This window comes from Zea mays, chromosome 2 (assembly GCF_902167145.1).
Source record: "Zea mays cultivar B73 chromosome 2, Zm-B73-REFERENCE-NAM-5.0, whole genome shotgun sequence".
NCBI classification, from domain to species: domain Eukaryota; kingdom Viridiplantae; phylum Streptophyta; class Magnoliopsida; order Poales; family Poaceae; genus Zea; species Zea mays.
The window spans coordinates 221,452,395-221,472,833 of NC_050097.1; the positions used below are offsets into that span (position 1 = coordinate 221,452,395).

At 58.0% G+C, this 20,439-nt stretch overlaps 1 long non-coding RNA gene across 1 annotated transcript; it reads left to right on the forward strand.

The window, feature by feature from the left end:
• The first annotated feature begins 19,554 nt into the window (after nt 1-19,554).
• LOC103647907 (uncharacterized) lies at nt 19,555-19,930 on the forward strand. The gene is made up of 3 exons (XR_563127.2): nt 19,555-19,667; nt 19,765-19,823; nt 19,908-19,930. It is a non-coding gene; the product is annotated as an uncharacterized lncRNA (long non-coding RNA).
• Nucleotides 19,931-20,439: the final 509 nt, after the last annotated feature.

Sequence of the window (20,439 nt, forward strand, 5' to 3'; positions counted from 1 at the left end):
GAGGTGTGTGTTAGGTGTCCTATTAATGTCACCAGCTCCTGCCCTATACCCCTCAGGCTCTCTTGTGGCCGAATAGTATTCAGCCCTATGTCCATGAGGTGGTATGGCATGATTATAATGTGTTGCTGGTGGGGCACCATAATGTTGCTGCGATGAATGCGGGAACTGTGTGTATTGCGCAGCTCTCGGCTCTGCGTATGCATATCCGGACGGTCCGGCGTAAGAGGCCGAATGGTCCGCGACCTGGCCAAATGGTCCGAAGGTATACCCGGATTGTCCAGCCGTATATGGTGCTACGTGGGTAGTCTCGTACCCAGACCGTCTGTCGTAAAGAACTGGACGGTCCGCGATCGGGCCGAATGGTCCAGGGCTGTACCCGGACGGATCGACCATATATGGCGCGACTTGGGCAGTCTGCGCATGGACTCGTGTGGAGTCGGATGGTCCAGCGTAATACGTCGGTCGGTTCATGCCATATCCGGACGGTCCGGCGTAAGATGGCGGACGGTCCGCAACATATCCGGACGGTCCGGCGTGATGCACCGGACGGTCCGTGATGGGGCCGAAGTGTTCAGGGTTGTACCCTGATGGTCCGGCCATGTACGGTGCGACCTGAGTGTTTTGTGTGCGGGCCTGCATCTGGTCGGACGGTCCGGCGAAATACGCCGGACGGTCCGCTGTATAACCGGACTGTCTGAGATGATGCTCGGACGGTCCGATCGCGTCCAGTACCTGCCGCGTGCCTAGTGGTTGCGGCTGTGATGGTGACACGAAAGTGTGCATCGGCATACCATATGATGGCTGGGTCAAGGGTGACCCGTTTATAGCCGATGTGTTTGACGTGGGTGGCACTGTATTAGACTCTCGCGATGGAAAGTTAGGAGCAGCTGATTTCTCGTATGCACGTAAATGCATTTTAATAGATTCATCTACATATTGCTTTAACTGATCTCCTCGTTGATCCATGAAAGTCATAAGAGATAGGTCTGGAGTACTTACAGCGGGACCCTGAAGTGGAGGTAGGAGAGATTCCATATCGATCTCCCCTTGACGGACGATCTTCTGGTGGCAATCTACCGTGAAGTGTGACAAGTACTTGTCCGCCGCCTCCTTGCGCCGTTCGGAGAGTTTATGCAGCAGTTCCGCCTCTTCCTTGTCGCGTTGTTCGTTCCATTGCCGCATCACCTCCTTCTCATCGCGCATTACGAGGTCTTCAAAGGGCCTTTGGTCATCAGCCGGAAGCGCCTCCATGGCCGGCTTGATGATGTTGGTAGTGGAGATCTTGGTGTGATCCTTAGAACTGGCCATTTATGGGCCGATTTGTAGCAGATCTAGACACCTAGTCCCCAGCGGAGTCGCCAAAAAGTATGTTGACACCCTTTTGGAGGCGTCAATCACTCAAAAGAACCAGCGGCGGTGCTCTCTGGCCAGGCGCGGACGGTCCGTGGCACAGGGCCGGACGGTCCGCGACCTGGCGTGAGGCGAAGGTGCTCTCTGGTCAGGCGCGGACGGTCCGCGGCACAGGGCCGGACGGTCCGCGACCTGGTACAGGAGCCCGGGTTCCCTGCCTGACGGCCAGACGGTCCGCGCCCTGGGGCCGGACGGTACGCGCGTGCGCAGGGGCGGCGGAGGATCGCCTGCGGCGCCTGGATCTCGCTCCCGGGAGGGACCCCGTCGGGAAGGAGAGATCCTATGAGTTGTCTAGGCTCGGCAGGCCGACCTAGACTCCTCTAATCGACGTAGAGTCGAAGAGAAGCGGAGAATTTGGCGATTGGAATACTAAACTAGGGCTAAATTAGAACTAGACTAGAACTACTCCTAATGCATAAGGTAAAAACGAGTAATAGACTGGATTTGATCGATTGTTGAGGGTTCAATCGGCCGTAGCCCTTCATCTATATAAAGGGGGAGGTCTGGATCCGTTTCCAACTGTTTCCCGAGTTAATCCCGCGATTTTAGATAACAAATCCCGCGAGAAACTAGGAACCCTAACTGACTCTGCGCGCGCGCGGACCGTCCGCGCCACCACCGCGGACAGTCCGGACCGCGGACGGTCCGGCCTCCGCCAGACTCTTTTCAGCCTTCAACACCACTTTTACAATCTCCCATTAGTTAAACTTTTTGATTAAAGCATCGTGTCATTGGTCATATCCCTTTCGATGGCCACCGTACCCCGCGTATATGCACGTTCCAGGTTTACCTTTTTTTTTCCGTTCAGTCAAAAAAGGCGGTGTCGTAGTCTAGAGTATAGTATGCGTTAGCACCTTTTTCGTTTTGATACTTGGTATATACTGTGTGTCGGTATATACGTATACCTTTATACTTATCATCATGGTTCATTAATTTAAAATAACACCTAGTGTATTTTGTTTATAACAGCCGGCCGGGCGGTTTAGGGGCTCCGAAATCTCGAGTTTTCAAGTTGGCCATCCAACTTTGTAGTTGTAGTTGTAGTTGTAGATATGCAAAACAAATTAAAACCAAATCTAAGCTATCTGAGATGAGAGCACCAACAAATTCGGGAATATCCATGGATGCACTGCACACACACACACACACACGCAAGCAGGTGAATGAAATGAAAGTGGCATACGTACATGCTTTTTACCCTGCTGTTATTAGTGAAGTAGTCGCCGCGCACGATGGGGTTCACGGTCCCGGTGCGGCGGCCTGAGTCACGCACACGCAGCGAACGCGTGCAGACACGCCTGGTGCGCGTACGTGCGCGTTGCCGGGGGGCGTCCAGATCCGGTCGCCGTCGAACGATGCGACGTGGTGGATGGTGATGCTGGTGCGCCCACTGGAGGCAGCAAGAACAAATTTTACGGTCCCATTGGTTCAAAATCAAATTTTAATCTCTCTCTCTCTCTCTCTCTCTCTCTCTCTCTCTCTCTATTCCAACCATCATCTATTCTATAAGCAGGTTCCATTATTTCCATGACTCCATGTGGATGTTGAGAGCATGTTCTTTTTTGTTCAGTTAGTGATGAGGCCTACGGCCTACCTGTATATATATCCACAACCTTACTATATTGTATATTCTATTCGCTTGGTCGAAAAAAAAAACACAAACCCATCGAGATAGCAAACTCGCGGTTAGCTGTCTAGATCGTTGGGTTGGGTCGGATCGTCTTGGCTGTATAAGCTACTAGCTAATAGTAGCTCGACTGAGAAGACAGTGGCATGCGTCCGCCTAATTAACTCTGGTGCGCACGCGCACTACACTAATATGCATGCACTACGCCGAGGCTGGAATCTGTATCTCCTTCCTCCGATGCCGTTCGGCTCTCGGGTCTCTACTCTCGGGTCACTTTCGATTTCCACCGGGTCTAGTCGTCGTCGCTCTTGGAAGTTGGAATGGCAAGAATCCACGCTGGCGGTAGACCCGCCAGCAGCCACCACGCTCGGCCACCCGTCGGCGACTCGCCGTCGTCGGGCCCAATCATTCGGCCCGCCAGATCCTCCGGCCGGACGCGAACGCGAGATAACATCTGCGTGCCGGGCTGTGAATCGCTGCTGGGCACGGCCGTGTAATGCCGGCGGCCTTTGTCATTGTCGGCTCGCCAGTCCGTCGCTCAGCTAGTTCAATCTATACGACGCGACGTAACATGGGCCTTCGACAAATTAGTGCCGCTCATTTGTCTCCAGTCCGGCGTAACATGGGCCTTCGACGACGGTGAAGCACGACAAATTACCAATCATTAGTGTAACGAATCAATGAAAACCTCCCCTCCGATATTGGAGGGGTTGAGGAGGATATTACGTGCCATTTGGTTCACAAAATATAACGTAAATATTAATGGTAATGGTAATAATTCACATTCAAATTGTTGGGGACCATAATTAGGGGTACCCTCAAGGCTCCTAATTCTCAGCTGGTAATCCCATCAGCATAAATCTGCAAAGGCCTGATGGGTGCGATTAAGTCAGGGATCGGTCCATACGAGGGACCCGATCACGCCTCGCCCGAGACTAGCCTCGGACAAAGGCAGCCGACCTCGGAGGATCTCCGTCTCGCCCGAGGCCCCCCTCCAACGGCGAATGTGTTCCCGGCTCGCCCGAGGCCCTGTCTTCGCTAAGAAGCAACTCTGACCAAATCGCCGCACCGACCGACCAAGTCGCAGGAGCATTTAATGCAAAGGTGGCCTGACACCTTTATCCTGACGCGCCCCCCCAGAGCCGAAGTGACCGCCGTCACTTCGCCGTTCCACTGACCAGCCTGACAGAAAGACAGCGCCGCCTGCGCCGCTCCGACTGCGGTGCCACTCGACAGAGTGAGGCTGACAGGCAGCCAGGCCCGGTCGAAGGCACCATAGGAAGCTCCGCTTCGCCCGACCCAGGGCTCGGACTCGGGCTAAGTCCCGGAAGACGGCGAACTCCGCCCGACCCAGGGCTCGGACTCGGGCTAAGTCCCGGAAGACGGCGAACTCCGCCCGACCCAGGGCTCGGACTCGGGCTAAGTCCCGGAAGACGACGATCTCCGCCTCGCCCGACCCAGGGCTCGGACTTGGGCTCAGCCCCAGAAGACGACGAACTCCGCTTCGCCCGACCCCAGGGCTCGGACTCCGCCCCGGCATCAGCCGGCGACCTACGCCTCGCCCGACCCGGGGGCTCGGACTCAACCTCGGCCACGGAAGACAGACTCGACCTCGGCTTCGGAGGAGCTTCCACGTCGCCCAACCTAGGGCGCAGACCAGCCACGTCAACAGGAGGCACCATCATCACCCTACCCCGAGCTGACTCGGGCCACGGGGAACAAGACCGGCGTCCCATCTGGCTCGCTCCACCAGATAGGCGATGATGGCGCCCTGCATACTCTGTGACGACGGCGGCTCTCAGCCCCCTTACGGAAGCAAGAGGACGTCAGCAAGGACTCAACAGCTCCGACAACTGTCCCTCCGCCAGGCTCCATCGCTCCTCCGACGGCCACGACATCACACCAGCTGGGTGCCAAGATCTCTCCGGCTGCCACAACGGCATGTACTTAGGGCGCTGGCTCTCCCCTGCTAGACACGTAGCACTCTGCTACACCCCCCATTGTACACCTGGGTCCTCTCCTTACGCCTATAAAAGGAAGGACCAGGGCCCTCTTAGAGAAGGTTGGCCGCGCGGGGACGAGGACGAGGTACGCGCTCGCTTGAAGCCGCTCGCTCCCTCTCCCGCGTGGACGCTTGTAACCCCCTACTGCAAGCGCACCCGACCTGGGCGCGGGACGAACACGAAGGCCGCGGGATTCACACCTCTCTCACGCCGGTCTCCGGTCGCCTCGCTCTCCCCCCTTCGCGCTCGGCCTCGCGCTCGACCCATCTGGGCTGGGGCACGCGGCGACATTCACTCGTCGGCTCAGGGACCCCCCGGTCTCGGAACGCCGACAGTTGGCACGCCAGGTAGGGGCCTGCTGCGTGTTGACGAACAGCTTCCCGTCAAGCTCTAGATGGGCAGTCTCCAGCAACCTCTCCAACCCAGGACAGTGCTCCGTTTCGGGAGCCTTGAGTTCATGTCCCTCGACGGCAGCTACGACATGATACTCCTTCCACCGCCGTGCGACAACGACAATGGCGGCCGACAGCCCGCCCGCCGGCGGCGGAATCGACGACGTCTTCCCCGCGTGGTGGAAGAACAACATTCGAGCTCACCCCGTCCTCTCCCCCGCCGACGGAGGAGGAGGCGGGGCAACCAAGGCCAAGCAGGAGGCAGCGCCTCGTCGACTGTCGAGCGAGTCGACGGCCCCAGCGCCCCAACGGGGGGCGTGTCGGGCATCGACCCCGCGTTTGAGACGAAGGCGAGCGCCATCTCCCCGCGACACGCCAATCCCGGGCAAGCGGACGATGCCAGCACGCTCGCGAAAAGCTTGCTGGACGTCACCCTCGTACCTGAGACGACGGTGCAGTCAGTCCCCGACGTGACCTCATCGCCGCCCGTCGACCAGAAGGTACCGACCGATTCCCATCCCACGTCTTTCGGATTCAGCCTCGACCCGCCTAGTGGCTTCGCTTTGGCGGGTGCTCTCGTAGAGGCAAGTCCAAACCCTCTGGGGTTTCGTACGCGGTCACCTTGGGACCGGCTGACGGACGTCTCGACCTACGGGCCCTCTGGGTCCGAGGAAGACGACGAGCCCAACATCTGTTGGGATTTCTCTGGACTTGGCAACCCCAGTGCCATGCAGGACTTCATGACCGCATGCGACTACTGCCTTTCCGACTGTTCCGACGATAGCCGTAGCCTCGGCGACGAGGACTGCGGCCCAAGTCGCGAATGCTTCCACGTCGATCTAGGGGGTCCCTCCGAAGGCAACCATCTCGGCATGCCGGAGGACGGTGATCTCCCTAGGCCGGTGCCTCGCGTTGACATCCCACGGGAGCTAGCTGTGGTCCCCGTTCAGGCGGGGGGCCATGACCCACAGCTTGAGCAAGTCCGCGGGGTGCAGGCCAGGCTCGACGAGGGAGCAGGAGCGCTTGAGCCGATCCGCCGGGACGTCGGGCAGGCATGGGCGGGCCAACCCCCGGCCGGAGAAATACGTCATCTACCCCAGGGCTTCCAGCACTGCGTCGCCGACGACGTCAGGGTCAGGCCACCACCCGCATCTAGCGGGGTCAGCCAGAACCTGGCTGCAGCAGCGATGCTTCTCCGCGCGATGCCGGAGCCATCAACCACCGAGGGGCGGCGAATCCAGGGGAGCTCAAGAATCTCCTGGAAGGCGCCGCGGTCCGACGGGCCGAGAGCTCTGCCTCCCGAAGGCAGGGGTACCCCTCGGAACCTCATGCCGCGACTTCCCGATTCATGCGGGAAGCCTCGGTCTACACCGGGCGCACGCGCAACACCACGTCTGCGGCCCCGGGTCGCCTCGGCAACGAGCACCATCACCGCGATCGTCGGGCCCACCTCGACGAGAGGGTGCGCCGAGGCTACCACCCCAGGTGTGGGGGACGCTACGACAACAGGGAGGATCGGAGTCCCTCGCCCGAACCACCCGGTCCATAGGCCTTCAGCCGGGCCATCCGATGGGCGCCGTTCCCGATCCGGTTCCGACCCCCGACTACTATCACAAAGTACTCGGGGGAGACGAGACCGGAACTGTGGCTCGCGGACTACCATCTGGCCTGTCAGCTGGGTGGAACGGGCGATGACAACCTCATCACCCGCAACCTCCCCCTATTCCTCTCCGACACCGCTCGCGCCTGGTTGGAGCACCTGCCTCCGGGGCAGATCTCCAACTGGGATGACCTAGTCCAAGCTTTTGCTGGCAATTTCCAGGGCACGTACGTGCGCCCCGGGAATTCCTGGGACCTCCAAAGCTGCCGACAGCAGCCGGGAGAGTCTCTCCGGGACTACATCCGGCGATTCTCGAAGCAGCGCACCGAGCTGCTCAACATCACCGACTCGGATGTCATCGGCACGTTCCTCGCCGGCACCACCTGCCGCGACCTGGTGAGCAAGCTGGGTCGCAAGACCCCCACCAGGGCGAGCGAGCTGATGGACATCGCCACCAAGTTCGCCTCCGGCCAGGAGGCGGTCGAGGCTATCTTCTGGAAGGACAAGCAGCCCCAGGACCGCCCTTCGGAAGATGCCCCCGAGGCATCAACTCAGCGCGACGCCAAGAAGAAGGGCAAGAAGAAGTCGCAAGCGAAACGCGACGCCGCCGACGCGGACCTTGTCGCCGCCGCCGAGTACAAGAACCCTCGGAAGCCCCCCGAAGGTGCCAACCTCTTTGATAAGATGCTCAAGGAGCCGTGCCCCTATCACCAGGGGCCCGTCAAGCACACCCTTGAGGAGTGCGTCATTGCTTCAACGCCACTTCCACAGGGCCGGGCCGCCCGCGGAGGGTGGCAAGGCCCGCGACGACGACAAGAAGGAAGATCACCAGGCAGGAGAGTTCCCCGAGGTCCACGACTGCTTCATGATCTATGGTGGGCAAGCGGCAAATGCCTCGGCTCGGCACCGCAAGCAAGAGCACCGGGAGGTCTGTTCGGTGAAGGTGGCGGCGCCAGTCTACCTAGACTGGTCCGATAAGCCCATCACCTTCGACCAAGCCGACCACCCCGACCATGTGCCGAGCCCGGGGAAATACCCGCTCGTCGTTGACCCCATCATCGGCGACATCAGGCTCACCAAGGTCCTCATGGACGGACGCAGCAGCCTCAACATCATCTATGCCGAGACCCTCGGGCTCCTGCATGTCGATCTGTCCTCCATCCGGGCAGGCGCTGCGCCCTTCCATGGGAACATTCCCGGGAAGCGCGTCCAGCCCCTCGGACAGCTCGACCTTTCCGTCTGCTTCGGAACACCCTCCAACTTTCGAAGGGAGACCCTGACGTTCGAGGTGGTCGGGTTCCGAGGAACCTACCACGCGGTACTGGGGAGGCCATGCTACACGAAGTTCATGGCCGTCCCCAACTACACCTACCTGAAGCTCAAGATGCCAGGCCCCAACGGGGTCATCACCGTCGGCCCCACGTACAAACACGCGTTCGAATGCGACGTGGAGTGCGTGGAGTACGCCGAGGCCCTCATCGCCGACCTGGAGAGCCTCTCGAAGGAGGTGCCAGACGTGAAGCGTCATGCCGGCAACATTGAGCCAGCGGAGACGGTTAAGTCCGTCCCCCTCGACCCCAGCAGTGACGCCTCCAAGCAAGTCCGGATCGGCTCCGAGCTCGGCCCCAAACAGGAAGCAGTGCTCGTTGACTTTCTCCGCGCGAACGCCGATGTCTTCGCGTGGAGTCCCTCGGACATGCCCGGCATACCGAGGGATGTCGCCGAGCACTCGCTGGACATCCGAGCCGGAGCCCGACCTGTCAAGAAGCCTCTGTGCCGATTCGACGGGGAGAAGCGCAGAGCCATAGGCGAGGAGATCCACAAGCTAGTGGCGGCGGGGTTCATCGAAGAGGCGAAAGGCGTCAAGCTCAATCCCGAAAAGTGGGTCTTCGGGATGCCCCAGTGCATGTTCTTGGGGTTCATCGTCTCCAAGCGGGGCATCGAAGCCAACCCGGAGAAGATCGCGACCATCGCGCAGCACCCCAAGCCCTTGTTGGGGGCACTCGGGGGCTACACGCACCCCTGGGAAGGGTCGCTGGTCATCGCCAAAGTTCTGAAGCCCGAAACGTACAAGCTGGCCAACCGTCAAGGCGAGGTCTACGGCAGCACTTGGAACATCCAACAGCTACGTCACTTCTACCCTTAAGATGTTTTCAAGTTGTTCGTATACCTCGCTCCCACGCAAGTCTTAGTCGTCAAGGAAGGGTCAGCCTCGCCTCGGCAGAGCCCGACCCTCCCTCAGGGGCTAAAAAGGGGGAACCCCTCTGCGTCAAGATTGGGGAACCTCTCTGCGTCCAAAATTTTCAATCAAAAAGGCTTTTGCGTTCCCCCGGCTATGTCGGAAGCAGGACCCAAGGAGCGAACGCGGGTGCATGTAAGTGGCAAGGCTGACTGAGCCGAGGGACTCCTATGCCTCCGGGTTAGGGACACCTCACTCGTCACCCGCCACGAAAAGTGACCCCTACTTGGGGAAGCCACCCTGTTACTAACAGGCGAAGCCGGACACGCAAAATAAAAGGGAAAGGAGTACGACTTCATGCGACGGTAACAAAGTGTTCAAGCCTCAGCGGCCGTAGAAAGACACACGTGCATCCAACGGAAACTGTTCCAACAGAGTTAGGCGTCGCCTTGGGAAGGAGCCGCGCCTTCAGCTTCGTCCCCACCTTCGGCAAAGTCCATCACGGCTTCCGGCGACGGCGCAGGTGGGAGGATCTCTGCCTCAAAGGTGGTCGCCAGCACTGCGCTCGGACCTGCGGCGGCCGCATCGAGCCTCTGGACTTCTGCCAGGGCGGCTTCATCTTCGTCAGGAAGGCAATACCCCTCGCTAACCCGCTCCAGGTCCACAACATAGTGGGAAGCGAGCACGGCGAAGGCCCGCCTGACGCCGTGGTGTAGCGCCTCGCGGAGTCTGCCGCGCACATGATCGTCCAAGACCTGAAGGCGACTGTGAGGGGAGCTTCCTGAGGGGACGTCGCCGGAGCCAAGGACCCGATAAACGTCCGAGACGGCCTCGGACATGGCCGCGTGGTCGGCCTCCCTCTGCTCGGCCGCCCCGGCAAGCGCCTCGGCAAGCGCCTTGGTGGACTCATCGAGGGCGGACTCGAGCTCTGCGAACAGCCAGAAGAAAGACCTCAAACACGAGCAGAGGAAACAAGCAGGAACGAAAACCGAAGATGGCCAAGGCGTACCTCCGGCTCGGGCACGTTGCTCCGAGGCTGCGACCTGGGCTACGGATAGGTCGGCTGCAAGGGTTTCGGCCTGGCTTTCGGCCTCGGCGGCCCGGCCCCGAGATTGGTCCCGCTCCTTGACGACCCGGTCGAACTCCGACTGCTGTCGTCGCACTTCTGCGCGCGCCGCTGCCGCCTCGGTTCTCAGATCGGTGCCGAGCAACCGAAGGTCCGCTACCTCGGCACCTTGCTGAGAGAGGCGCGCAGTAGCCCCGGCGAGCGAGGTCCTCAGGGATCGCAACGAGCCCCAGACGTCGACCTCGCGCCAGATGAACGACGACTTGGCGGCGCTCCGATCCATCAGATCCTGAGGGAAGGAAGCGGGGCGTCACGAAGGACACCTTGGTCACAAAAGAGAAAAGGTATGCCTGAAACCGTTACCTGGAGGATTTTGGGGACGTCCCTGCAGAAAACCTCCAGCGACGACCGGAGTGACCCCACCGTTGCTTCGGCACACTCGCGGAGCTCGTCCCAGGACTGGTCCTCCCGTTCATCGTCAAGAACGAAGTCGGGATCCGAGGCCTCACGGGTCCGGAACCGGAGCAACTGGCGCCGGCCCTCGGAGCTCCGCCGCACAGCGACGAGACTGCCGCCCGGCGGGACGGATCGCGTCTCCACGCCCCCTCTTCCGAGGCACCTAGCGCCGACGCCTCAGCCGTCTCGACGTCGGCAGCAACCGGTCGCTCCCCGACCGGGACGGCGGCGACTTCAGTAGCGACAGGTGCCGACATCGCCGGCACGTCCGGTGGGCCCGGGGCCATGCCCGCGTCAGCCGCCTCCCCTATCACAATGACCGCCTCAGCAGAAGAGCCAGCCTCGGGAACCCGCTCCACGGCGGCTAGTGCCGCCTGAGCCCCCTGCTGTGGAGCACCTTGCGAGAAGGTCAGCTGAACGGCAAGGCCCGGTGCGGCGCTGGCCACGCAAGTCGGCGCCGTCTTAAGGGCCTTCCGGGGTGCCAGGTTAGTCAGGCCATGGCTTCGCTTGCTGAGAGAAAAAAGAAAAATCACGACCGGGACATGCGAATGAAGAGCCAGGACGAAGACATTCCAAGATACTTACTCGCTCCGGGCCATGACCAACCGAGCCTGGGGGGAGGTCTCTCGGATCTCGACCCCCGGAGCCGCTGCCGAGGTCCGCTTCGCCGGCAGCTTCGGCACCACCCTTGCTTTGGGCGCCCTGAACGCCCGGGGGGCGGACTGCCCAGACACCGCCACGGCGACCTGAGGGTCGCTCCCCTGCGCTGCCCACGTGGGTGGCGGCTCTCGGGGAGCAGACGCCTCGGCCTGGCCCCCCGGGGTCGCCTCAACTCCTCCAGCCGAGGGGTCAAGTACCCCCTCGGATTGCCCCCGCCCCTCGGGTCGGGACCCCGGCGTCCCGACTCCAGGGACTGACGGCATCAGCCCGCTCGGGGGCTGGCTTGACGGCTCCTGGCCTGACCCCAAGCCAGGGCTGAGTCCGAGGCGGACACCCATGTCGTCTTCCTCGTCATCATCTTCATCATCGTCATCGTCATCGGGCGTTTCCGGCGACGGCTCCCTCGGGAGCCCCTCCCTCTCCTGCCGGCGACGAAGCTTTTCCAAAGCGTCTCGAGCCCGCCTCCGCTCGCGGGCCCGGGCCTTCTCCGCGTCCTTCTTCTTCTTCTTCTCCTCCGCGGTGACCCGCCGCGCTGCTCGGTCCGCCGCATCCTGCGGGACCCGTGGCAGGGAAGGCTTGTGCCACCCTACCTCCTGAAGACGGATGGAAATCCTGACCGTAAAAACCAGGGGCAACCCGACGCAAGAAGAAAGAAGGAGGGGACACTCACCAGGGTCACGCACCCTTGGTCAGGGCGCATCAAAGGCTGGGAGAAGGCGCCGGGGTCCGGCTTCCCCAACGCAACGGACACCTACCCGTGGAGAACGTCGAAGGGAAGAGGATCAGAGGACATCCGCGAGCCCTCCAAGTCAGCCTCCGGTGTCATCTCCCAAAGCGGCAGCCATCGCTCCGCCAAGGGAAGCACCCTCCGGCGGTGGATGGCAGCAATCACTCCCGCAGCGGTGAGTCCCCCCTTTCGCAACGCCTCCAAGGCCTTGAGAAGGGGTTCGAGGTTCTTCTGCCTTTCGTGCGGGGTCCCGTGGCGCCAAGCATCGGCGGCGGTGGTGACTACTCGCTGGGAGAACGGCGGGAGCAACTCGCCGTCATTCCGGAGGTAGAACCACCGGCGCTGCCACCCCTTGTCCGAGGACGCAAGGACTGCGGGAATATACAACGACGCCCGTGACTGCCTCAACAGGAGGGTGCAGCCGCCGGCCCGCACCGCCGCGCGAACCTTCCTCTCCCCCGTCGGCGAAGCAAAAAGCTCCGCGAAAAAGAGATGGGTCCACAAATCCCAATGGGGGGCGATCCCCAAGTACCCCTCACACACCGCTACGAAGATGGCGGCCTGCGAGATGGAGTTGGGGCTAAGGTTGTGCAACTCCACCCCGTAGTGGTGCAGGATTGCCCGCATGAATCGGCTCACCGGCACACCAAATCCCCGCTCGTGGAAGGAGATGAAGCTCACGATGTACCCCGGCGGTGGGGACGGTGCGGCTCCGCCCACGGGGGGAATCCATTCCGGCCGCTGCTCATCGGTGAGAGGGCGAAGTAAACCCTCGCCGACAAGATCCTCCAGATCACTCGCCGTCACCGTGGAAAAAGGCCATGGGTCGCGCGGCGAGATGATGGTCACCCGGTCAGCCATCGCCGAGCGGAAGGGGTGGCGGCGCAAGGGACAGGGAGGGCAGTTTCCTCTTCTCTGGCTAAGTCTCTCGGGTTGCGAAAACCTGATAGGGAGGCAGAAAGAGGAGCAAAGAACCATCGCCAGACCCTCTCCCGAGTATATAAGGACTCAGGCGAGACCGGTCCAAACATTCCGCCCGGACCGGACGCGGGATTCAAAAACGCAAAGCGAAACAGCCGTTCCCCGAACGGCTCTCGCACGCGCAACGGCCGCCCCGCCAACCACTCGCCCCGTCGCATTAACTCCGCGGCGGGACAGGCGGTGCCTCTGGCAGGAGAAGCGGGCGACGCTTCGCCTTCGCCATAATGACTGCGTCAAAAAAGGTACGCCGCGTCGTTCGATTTCGTATCCTTTTCCTTTTTTCCTCTTTCTCTCTCTTGCAACAGGGACCGGGAAAGGGGGATACCCCGAAAAGGATCCTTCCCCGAGAAGGAACCAGGCTCCGAGCCCCCCCTACTGATCAGAGGTTCGAAGGCTGGCCCCTCGGAAGGGTTTGACAGCCGCCTCAGATCGCGTGGGCCCTACACCCACTACTGGTCAGAGGTTCGAAGGCCGGCCCCTCAGAAGGGTTCCACGGCCGCCTCAGTCTACTCGGGCTCCGCGCCCACTACTGATCAGGGGTTCGAAGGCTGGCCCCCGAAGGGTTCACAGCCGCCTCAGACGCCGAGCAAGGGATGACCATGGGTACGTTCGATACATAACCAAGGCTCGGGCTGCGCTCCCGAGGTACCCTAGGACATTTCCGAGACCAGCGGGAATGATCTTGTAACAGAATCCCATCAGAGGGAGGCATCGAGCCCTCGGACCCCGTCGCCAGGGGACCGGGTCCGGCAGATCACCCGCAGGTACTTTTGGGCGTGCCTCTGGGCCCCTAGCCGACCCCTAACGAACGGGGCACGGACGTCCACTCGGATTACCCGCTTGCAGCTCACCGGAGACACCATGTTCGACGCCCATCGAGGGCAACATGGCGCTTTCCCCCCCTCCTCCTTGCGGAAAGGCGACGCAGGGGCGTATGTAAAAAAGCCGGGTCTGTCCCTGATCGCCCTCTCGCCCTGTGCAGAGGCTCGGGGGCTGCTCTCGCAAACCCGGCTCCGGCCGAACCGTTGACAGCGTCAACATACCAGCCTGAGAACTTAGGACCCGACCGTACACCCGGGCTACGGCCAGCTCGCATGAGGGAACGACCAGACCAGCCGAAGCATTACGCGAGGCATTAAGACCTCGGAGGAGTGAAACCACTCCTCCGAGGCCTCGGGGGCTACACCCGGCGGGTGCGCTCGCGCGCACCCACCGGAACAAAACGCAACCGAGAAAGGCTGGTCCCCTTGCAAAAAAGTGCGACGAAAGCCTCCAAGCGAGTGCTAACACTCCCTTTGAGGCTCGGGGGCTACTGTCGGGGACCATAAATAGGGGTACCCTCAAGGCTTCTAATTCTCAGCTGGTAACCCCCATCAGCATAAAGCTGCAAAGGCCTGATGGGTGCGATTAAGTCAGGGATCGGTCCATACGAGGGACCCGATCACGCCTCGCCCGAGCCTAGCCTCGGACAAGGGCAGCCGACCCCGGAGGATCTCCGTCTCGCCCGAGGCCCCCCTCCAACGGCGAATGTGTTCCCGGCTCGCCCGAGGCCCTGTCTTCGCTAAGAAGCAACTCTGACCAAATCGCCGCACCGACCGACCAAGTCGCAGGAGCATTTAATGCAAAGGTGGCCTGACACCTTTATCCTGACGCGCGCCCCCCAGAGCCGAAGTGACCGCCGTCACTTCGCCGCTCCACTGACCAGCCTGACAGAAAGACAGCGCCGCCTGCGCCGCTCCGACTGCGGTGCCACTCGACAGTGAGGCTGACAGGCAGCCAGGCCCGGTCGAAGGCACCATAGGAAGCTCCGCTTCACCCGACCCAGGGCTCGGACTCGGGCTAAGTCCCGGAAGACGGCGAACTCCGCCCGACCCAGGGCTCGGACTCGGGCTAAGTCCCGGAAGACGGCGAAGTCCGCCCGACCCAGGGCTCGGACTCGGGCTAAGTCCCGGAAGACGACGATCTCCGCCTCGCCCGACCTAGGGCTCGGACTTGGGCTCAGCCCCAGAAGACGACGAACTCCGCTTCGCCCGACCCCAGGGCTCGGACTCCGCCCCGGCATCAGCCGGTGACCTCCGCCTCGCCCGACCCAGGGGCTCGGACTCAACCTCGGCCCCAGAAGACAGACTCGACCTCAGCTTCGGAGGAGCTTCCACGTCGCCCAACCTAGGGCGCAGACCAGCCACGTCAACAGGAGGCATCATCATCACCCTACCCTGAGCTGACTCGGGCCACGGGGAACAAGACCGGCGTCCCATCTGGCTCGCTCCGCCAGATAGGCGATGATGGCGCCCTGCATACTCTGTGACGACGGCGGCTCTCAGCCCCCTTACGGAAGCAAGAGGACGTCAGCAAGGACTCAACAGCTCCGACAGCTATCCCTCCGCCAGGCTCCATCGCTCCTCCGACGGCCACGACATCACACCAGCTGGGTGCCAAGATCTCTCCGGCTGCCACAACAGCATGTACTTAGGGCGCTGGCTCTCCCCTGCTAGACACGTAGCACTCTGCTACACCCCCATTGTACACCTTGGTCCTCTCCTTACGCCTATAAAAGGAAGGACCAGGGCCCTCTTAGAGAAGGTTGGCCGCGCGGGGACGAGGATGAGGTACGCGCTCGCTTGAAGCCGCTCGCTCCCTCTCCCGCGTGGACGCTTGTAACCCCTACTGCAAGCGCACCCGACCTGGGCGCGGGACGAACACGAAGGCCGCAGGATTCCCACCTCTCTCACGCCGGTCTCCGGCCGCCTCGCTCTCCCCCCTTCGCGCTCGGCCTCGCGCTCGACCCATCTGGGCTGGGGCACGCGGCGACATTCACTCATCGGCTCAGGGACCCCCCGGTCTCGGAACGCCGACACAAATGTCGACGGTAACAAGTTCAAATAAGACAGTATCCATTTATAATATGGTATCGATTACGGTTGGACTTAAACAAACATAATTTAACGTTATCCCATCAGTCCATCACATTACCAATATGTGAATCAAACGACACCTTAGTTCATTTCCTTTCAAATGCTCTTCCAAACTAGCTTGGGTATTATGTGAAACTTTAAAGACAACAGTTGAACACCACATTTATGTTGTGTGGACGTCTAAAAATGTACTAGAGCGTTTGTGAAGTGTAGGTATCTTTAGGGACAAGGACATTATTCTTATTCTGCTGCAGTTGGCTCTGCAAGTGAAGTAAAAAAGTTATATAGAGTTTAAGTTGTTAATAAAACCTATTTATCCATCTAGGCTACATCCAGGTCCTTAGTACCTCAAAAGGTAATTACAGGAGGGGGAATGGGAGGGAGGGGGCTGGCGAGGAAGGCGGCGGCGAGAGACGAGGAGAGACGAGCAACTGATAGAGTGCATGGGGGAATGAGAATGGATGAGAGGAAGTAGTAGCCAAAAGAAGCGGACAGATGAGCGCACCCATTGCGCCACCCTTCCTTCCTCGTGCAGCATGTCGCGTGAGGCCCACCTCTAGATCTGTGTCCTCCACGAGCGATGCGAGTGCCATCCCGGCTCCAGACATGCCACCGTCGTCGCCTAGCGACCCAGCGACAACTAGGCGCCACCTCCTCTCCGCAAGGATCACCACATACTTAGGTGTCTCTTGCTAGCTTTACAAAGCACTTAGAAGAATGAGAATAGAAAGAAGAAAGCAATCCAAGCAACAAGAGCAGCAAAAGAACACAAAACCACCCTCTCTCAAGTCACTAAGCAGTTGAGTTGATTTGGAGGCTTGGAGAGGATTTGATCTTTAGAATGTGTCTTGGAGTGAATGCTATTGCTCTTGTATTGAATGTGAAGTTCAGAAAATTTGGATTGATTGAATGGAGGTGGTTGGGGTATTTATAGCCCCAACGCCCAACCATTATTCTAGTCGTTGTTGTCGATGGCGTACCGGACAGGGCATTGTTCACTGTCCGGTGCGTGCCACATCAGCACGCCATTGGGGTTTGGAGCGGTTGACCGTTGAAGTCTTCTGTCCTATAGCGGCATCGGACAGTCCAGTGCGTTTTGACTTCTCTGCTCTGACTTCTGACGCGCACTGTTCATCTTTTGCAGACGATCGTTGGCGCAGGTTACTGTTGCTCCTTTGGCTCACCGGACATGTCCAGTGCACACTGGACAGTCCAGTGAATTATAACGGAGTGCGTCCCTGGAAAACCCGAGAGTGGCCAGTTTGCTTGGTGCTCGGTTTGGAGCACCGGACACTGTCTGGTGCGCCACTGGCAGCACCATTTCTATTCTTTGCTCCAAACTTTGTTGATCCCCCAACTTAACTTCTTTATTGGTTTGTGTTGAACTTTATGCACCTGAGATAAAATGATGACTAGGCAAACTAGTTAGTCCATGTGGTTTGTGATGGACGCCATACACCAAAATCGATTATGAGAAATGATTAAGCCCATTTCTCTTTCAGTGGCGTCAATAGAAGTTGGAGAAGCGCGCGATAGACATGAGATGTGTGGTGGATGGGGGGACGGAACGAAGAAGTCACCCTTTAAGACGAGGATGAGCGAAGCGAGGAGGGTTGAGGTGGTATCGTGGGCGACCGTGAGGAGGGAGAGGAGGTGTCTTGACTAGGGATGGTAGTGGGTACGGTTATGGGCAAATAACCGCGGTTATTTACCCGTCGGGTACGGATATGGTGGGTTTTCGTATCCGCGGGTACGGGTATGGATACTATATAGTATCCGCGGGTAATAATTTCGCGGGTATGGATATAGGCTATCCATATCCGTCACTCGTTGGGCATATGACATGTGGACCCAGATCCTATTCTCCAATCCCATGCGCCAGCCGCCAGCCCCGTGGGCCGTGGGCCGTGAGCGGTGAAACCTTGAGTCCTTGAGCGGTGAAGAGGCTGGGAGGCCGGAGGCATCCAGCGAGCAATAGGCCAACATCCAAGAACTCAACAAGTCCTAACCCTAGTCGGTAGCCGCCACCGCCAGGCTCCACCGCTCGGCCATCCACCGCCAGGCGCCCAGGCTCCACCGCTCGGCCGTCCACCGGTCCACCGCTCTATGGCTCTACGCGACTACGCGACCACCTGTCCACCGCTCGGCCTCCAGCAGATCTCGGAAGCACCGATCAGGGTCCACACTCCACGGCGAGCAGACAGCACAGGCGCACAACACAGGCGCGCGCACAGCAGTGACGGCGAGCAGACAACACAGGCGCATAGCCTCCGCGCATCCGCGGTCCGCGTCCGACCGTGCAGCCGCGCAGGTTAGTGCTCTTGCCCTTGCATCATTTGTTTGCCCTTGCCTTGCACATAGTGACACAACACACTCAATTATACAGATTGTGAGGTGTTGCTTTTTTGTTTGCTGCCCACACTAGGCCTTCTCTGATTATACAGATTGTGATGTCAACTCCCAACGAAAATAGCAACACTCAATTTCAACCTCCCTCATCTCAAGCATCTGTTGAGGGTGGAAGTGGGCTTCCAGAGAATGTGATAAATGTTGAACAAGATGGTGATGAGGATGATGATGAAGTAGAAGTAGAAGAAAATGGGAGAAAAAGAAAATTGAAATCTGCAGTGTGGAGTGAATTCAAGAGGATAAAGGTTGGAGATGTTTGGAAGGCAAAGTGTAATTATTGTTCAAAGAAGCTTTCGGGTGTAACAAAGAATGGTACATCTCATTTGAAAGCCCATCTAGAGACATGCATCTATCGAAAGAGGAATCCTACAGATAAGGTACAAAGCTCTTTGAGGTTCACATCTAGTAGCGAACAAGGACAAGTGTCGGTGGAGAAGTATGTTTTCGACCAAGATGTGGCGAGAAAGGCCCTTGCTGAAATGGTTGTTTTGCATGAATATCCTAGTAGCGAACAAGGACAAGGAACACAATATGTAACAGCTAATGACTTCTTTCCAAAGATATGTGCAATTAGAGGACACATGAGCAAGTGGCTAGAGTGTGATGATGAGTTAATCAAGTCCATGTCAAGTCGTATGATTACAAAGTTTGATAAATATTGGACTGACATTCATGGTCTAATGGCTATTGCTGTTGTTCTTGATCCAAGATACAAATTTGGAATGTTGAAAGCATGCTATACACGTCTATTTGGTGCACAAAGTAGAGCAATGCTAGAGATAGAAAATGTGAGGAAATTATTTGGTGAACTGATTAAAGAGTACAACAACAAATGCATTAAACCGGTTACTAGTGGTGGACAAAATGCATCATCATCTTGTGTTTCTAATGCTTCCACATATACGGATGAGTTGTTCTCTGCCATGGAAGAAGAGCTCGATGACATGTGCAGTGATGAAGAAAAGGCTAAGTCTGAGCTTGATGTTTATGTGGATGAAGGTCGTATTCCCAAGTCAAAGGAATTTGATATATTAGGCTATTGGAAAATTTCTGGGATATGGTACCCTACTCTAAGGATGATAGCTCGTGACATATTTGCTATTTCTGTTACAACTGTCGCTTCAGAGTCTGCTTTTAGTACTAGTGGTAGAGTGCTAAGTGATCATCGAAGTCGACTTACTCCCAAAACTTTAGAGGTTTTGATGTGTGCACAAAATTGGCTTCGTGTTGGTCAAGCAAAAGGTACAAACAATACATCTTTAAAATTATTGTATGTCGTTGTAACTTGTATGTTTTGATTTCAGTTTACTCTCATTTGTTATACTCTCACTTATTGTAGGAAAAGAAGATTATATGGGTTTGTGGACTTGTCTTGAAGATATACAAGAAGAACTTGTGGTATGTTGTAAGAACTAGCATATTCTTTTCTGATAATTACCATTACTTCATGATATATCTATAACTAATTATATATCATTGTAGGAACTCTCCTTTGGATTCTCCACGATGCCAAATGAAGATATTTGAAGGAAAATTCACAAGATGCCAAATGAAGTTGAATGCCATTCATCCATGCTCATTACAATAATTTGTTGTTGCATTTGGAAACTATGTATGACTGTAATTTCATTCCAAGAACATGTTTTATGATGTATTGTAGTGTCTTTGTTAGTTCTACTACTTGCTGGGGACTATGTCACTATGGTGAAATGTTGTTGTAAGCCTGGAATGTTATCTATTTATTGGAATGTTGAAATTATTGTTTGAATGTTGAAATTATTTCTGGTACAATGGTATTGGAATGTTGCTAAAATTTTAGTAGGCGGGCGGGCGGGTAACGGATATTCGTTGGATAACGGATACCCGGCGGGTACGGGTACCCACGAGCGTAAATGGGTATGGGTATAGGTTTGGTTTTATCTCGTGGGTATGGATACGCGAACCATATATCTGTGTTCTACCCGCCCGATTGTCATCCCTAGTCTTGACGTCCACGACTACGAGGGACGTGCTT